This window comes from Chanos chanos, chromosome 8 (genome assembly GCF_902362185.1).
Source record: "Chanos chanos chromosome 8, fChaCha1.1, whole genome shotgun sequence".
Taxonomy (NCBI): domain Eukaryota; kingdom Metazoa; phylum Chordata; class Actinopteri; order Gonorynchiformes; family Chanidae; genus Chanos; species Chanos chanos.
Window position 1 is genome coordinate 44406255 of NC_044502.1, and position 5000 is coordinate 44411254.

At 46.2% G+C, this 5000-nt stretch overlaps 1 protein-coding gene across 1 annotated transcript in view; it reads right to left on the reverse strand.

The window, feature by feature from the left end:
* Positions 1 to 5000, reverse strand: part of cdkal1 (CDK5 regulatory subunit associated protein 1-like 1) — a 336749-nt gene that overhangs the window by 228318 nt on the left and 103431 nt on the right. The window lies entirely within an intron of this gene.

Here is a 5000-nt window from a genome sequence, read left to right on the forward strand (position 1 = left end):
GATGCTTTCTTTAGTCCAGACGTTCACCCCTCAGACTGAATCGCTTGGTCACTGTCTGTCACATAAATCGATTTCAAACAAAAGGCCCGGAGCAGGATACGGAAAATGATGTCATTTAGGGCGGGGGTTGGGGGGTGGGGGGTTAAGAAGATTTTTCCAAAAAGCAGTTTTATCAAAGGGGTGTGTGTGGTCATGGAAAAAATATATATATATATATCATCTGTGACTCAGAGGAAACAAACAGCCTCTATGTTTAAGCTCTTTGTACCATAGGAATGTCATATTCTAGTCTCCACTCAATATAATTTAATAGACCAAACTGAATCTTAAAAATATCCCAAGTATCCCCAAAATATCCCCCAAAAATATCCCCAAAACCACCTGCTTATGAATGTACAATAAACACAGCTATATTTTACAGACATTCTGCTTTTTTTTCCCACATTAGACTAACATTCCATAACATACAAGTAGACTTAACACACCAACACTTACCAATTTAACGTACAAATTGAGGTATCACACCCTAACTTAGCGCCGATCACACCCATACAACACTGAGGTTGTGAGCTTGAAAAGTCATGAAAAGAGTATGACTGTCTGGACTGTGAGGTTGTGAGGTACGGTATTGAGTATGACTGTCTGAGCTGTGAGGCTGTGAGGTACGGTACTGAGTATGACTGTCTGAGCTGTGAGGCTGTGAGGTACGGTATTGAGTATGACTGTCTGAGCTATGAGGCTGTGAGGTATGGTATTGAGTACGACTGTCTGAGCTATGAGGCTGTGAGGTATGGTATTGAGTATGACTGTCTGGACTGAGAGGTTGTGGGGTATAATATTGAGTATGACTGTCTGAGCTGTGAGGTTGTGGGGTATGGTATTGAGTATGACTGTCTGAGCTGTGAGGCTGTGAGGTATGGTATTGAGTATGACTGTCTGGACTGTGAGGTTGTGGGGTACGGTATTGAGTATGACTGTCTGGACTGTGAGGTTGTGGGGTATGGTATTGAGTACGACTGTCTGGACTGTGAGGTTGTGGGGTATGGAATTGAGTATGACTGTCTGGACTGTGAGGTTGTGAGGTATGGCATTGAGTATGACTGTCTGGACTGTGAGGCTGTGAGGTACGGTATTGAGTATGACTGTCTGAGCTGTGAGGCTGTGAGGTACGGTACTGAGTATGACTGTCTGAGCTGTGAGGCTGTGAGGTACGGTATTGAGTATGACTGTCTGAGCTATGAGGCTGTGAGGTATGGTATTGAGTATGACTGTCTGAGCTATGAGGCTGTGAGGTATGGTATTGAGTATGACTGTCTGGACTGTGAGGTTGTGGGGTACGGTATTGAGTATGACTGTCTGGACTGTGAGGTTGTGGGGTATGGTATTGAGTACGACTGTCTGGACTGTGAGGTTGTGGGGTATGGAATTGAGTATGACTGTCTGGACTGTGAGGTTGTGAGGTATGGCATTGAGTATGACTGTCTGGACTGTGAGGCTGTGAGGTACGGTATTGAGTATGACTGTCTGGACTGTGAGGTTGTGAGGTACGGTATTGAGTATGACTGTCTGAGCTGTGAGGTTGTGAGGTACGGTATTGAGTATGACTGTCTGGACTGTGAGGTTGTGAGGTACGGTATTGAGTATGACTGTCTGAGCTGTGAGGTTGTGAGGTACGGTATTGAGTATGACTGTCTGAGCTATGAGGCTGTGAGGTATGGTATTGAGTATGACTGTCTGGACTGTGAGGTTGTGGGGTATGGTATTGAGTATGACTGTCTGGACTGTGAGGTTGTGAGGTATGGCATTGAGTATGACTGTCTGGACTGTGATGTTGTGGGGTATGGCATTGAGTATGACTGTCTGGACTGTGATGTTGTGGGGTATGGCATTGAGTATGATTGAGAGAGGGAGGGAGAGAGAGAGAGAGAGAGAGAGAGTCTGAGTCAGAAATTCTTGACTGTATTTGCTGAGACTTCGTCCGTGCGAAATTTAAATAAATAAATAAATAAATAAATAATCACATTTAAAGGACCTGTGGTGTCTGGATTTTCATAGACAAAACTAAACCGTGCGGACACGGAGCACTGACAAGCTGACGCTGGCTTAGATATGACTCAGGATCAGCCTTCTGGCACCCATGACCAAGCCTCACCACATTTATGTAAGTGTGAAGGAAGTTAATTCCGAACTTCTCTCAGGTGTTGCATTACTGCGTTAAAAACTGCAAACGCCAATAACAGCTTAGTTTGTGGGCAAAACCAGCAAACAAAACTTTGTCCTACAGTGATATCAATAAAAGTCACTCATCCCTCCACAGGTAGGGTAGGTACATGGTACAGTTATCCTTGTAAGGACCGGTTTGAGTTTTAGACCTTGGGAATGAGGACAATTTGGGAAAGAGGGGACATTTTGGCTGGTCCTCACATCCTGAAAGGGCTGTTTGAGGGTTAAGACTTGCTTTTAGGGTTCAGGTTAGAATTAGGTTTAGGTTAGGGTTAGGGTATGGGTTGGGGTGTTTAGTTGTGATGGTTGAGGTTAGGGTAAGGGGCTAGGGAATGCATCATGTCAATGAGTGTCCTCACAAAGATAGAAGTATATGTTTGTGTGTGTGTGTGTGTGTGTGTCTGTGTGTCTGTGTGTGTGTGTCTTTGCTGAGAACTGACGCTACATGAAAAGTTGAGGCAATTACTCATCTCAGACCTCACCTCCACTCAACAACATGTGCTTCAGGCTACAAAGCTACTTCAAATTCATAATAAAAAAAAAAAAAAAAAGAACATTTGACAAAGGAAGATCTCTGCGCACCAAAGAAACAGTGTTTTTTTCCTGTCTTTTTTATGTAATTTTACTGCTCAGGGCCAGAAGAGTTGAACTCCCTAACTTTCCCCTTTTCTCTCTCCCTCTCTCTCTCTCTCTCTCGACCCCCATTGCCTTTCCCTGCTGGGGGCATCAGGTTTTTTTTTTGTTTCTTTTTTTTTTTTCTCAAAGTCTCTACTGTTCTCTTTCATGGCATTCCAGTTTGATCAACTTCACGGCTTCACGGGGAGAGCGATCGTTCACCTGCGGGCGCGGAACGAGGGGGTCTGGCTCACGTTTTGGCAGATCGGACACAGCGGGAGGCCCAGAGAAGCCTCACCTTCAAAAAATAAAAAAACACGATTACAGAGGAGAGAGAGAGAGAGAGGGAGAGAGGGAGAGAGAGAGAGAGAGGGAGAGAGAGAGAGAGAGAGAGATAACGATGCCAAGGAGGAGAGAAGTTTGAAAACTTCCAATAACAAGGCTTTTATTTTTCCCTTAAAGGTCTATCTTGTTTCTCTGGAGTGCTGAGGCAAGTTCGTCCGATTTCAGCAAACTAATTAGAAACACAGGAAGAACTGTGGCTTTTTGTTTTTGGTGGGGGGGGGTGTTTTGTTTTGTTTTTTTCCCAGTCAAGGTTTCTTGCTACACTGTCAAGATCTTGCCACAGTCAAAAGCCACATTAAAATGGCCACGTAAACGAGCAACGACGACTGGCGAAGGAGGTTTGTCCGCACTCGGTGTTTAACGCTGTGAGAGGTAGTTCCAAAACATCATCAATCATTTCAGAGGAGGGGTACGGCCCACAATCCTCTCTGATTACGAGATGGCTTCACTTCCCTAAACATTAACCTCCAGGTCCTGCATTTTTACACCCAGACAACAGATGCCTCTTTATACTGATGATAAAGAACCATAATGATACAGCGGGAAAATGAGTTCAGCTCTCAGGCCACACATAGCAGAGAGAGAGAGAGAGAGAGAGAGAGAGACAGGGTGAAAGAGAGACAGAGTGCAGAAAAGGGTAAAAGACATAAAAGGGGGGTAAGAGAGAGGGAGGGAGAGAGAGAGAGAGGGAGAGAGAGAGAGAGAATCAGTGAGCAGAACACAATGCAAAAGCATCCAAGCAAGGACAAAAGGGTGATGGCTATTACACAAACAGGACAGATGTGGTCAAACTCCTGGCTGACCCCCTCCCCACTCACACCCCACCCACGCCCATCTCCCAAAACCACCTATGTCTCCTCATATAGCTGCAGTCTGAGTGAGGAGGAGGGACTCAAAGGCCAGGCTGAAACACACACCCTCTCTTTCTTCCTCTATCTATCCATCTCTCTCCCTCTCTTTCTCTCTCCCACCATCTCTGTTACTCTCCCTGTCTGTCCGTCATTCTCTCTCTCTCTGTCTCTCTCTCGCTCTCTCTCTCTCTCTCTCTCTCTCTCCCCCACCATCTCTGTTACTCTCCCTGTCTGTCCCTCATTCTCTCTCTCTCTGTCTGTCTCTCGCTCTCTCTCTCGCTCTCTCCCCCCCCCCACCATCTCTGTTACTCTCCCTGTCTGTCCCTCATTCTCTCTCTCTCTGTCTCGCTCTCTCTCTCTCTCATGCTCTCTCTCTCTCTCATGCTCTCTCTCTCTCTCTCTGGGTGTTGTCATTGTTAAATCTACCTGTCTCTGAGCAGAGAGACGAGAGAGTGCTTTGCGCAGGGTGATGCAGCGGACAGCTACGTCAGCTGGTGCTGGAGGCCTGATGTGACGCCTGTGTAATGTGAGTCAATTATAGACGGCACTTGACAACAATTACAACAGACAATACAGGTGTCTGGAGCACTTTTCACACACGCGCTGTCAAAAAGCCGTCCAGGGCAGCAGCAGTGTGGAAGACCCACACACACACACACACACACACCCACACACACACATCTGTCTGTTGTCCAACTTTTCCAGGTATAAACTGAGCAAAATTCACTTCCCTAAAACCAGTTTGTGTTATGTAGTCACACATTAAGAAATACTGAGACTGGAATAAAGCACGTTTGTAGACCTGGCTGTACTCAGTCACAGAGGGAGGGGTGCGTTACAGGACACTGGCAGGGAGTCAAATGGGGTTCTGCAAAGTTGCTTGGTGAGAATTACTCTGCTCACGTTCCTGGTTTGGGAAAGGGGGGTGGGGGGTGGGGGGCAGGCTTGGAGGTGTCAGGCCCGATA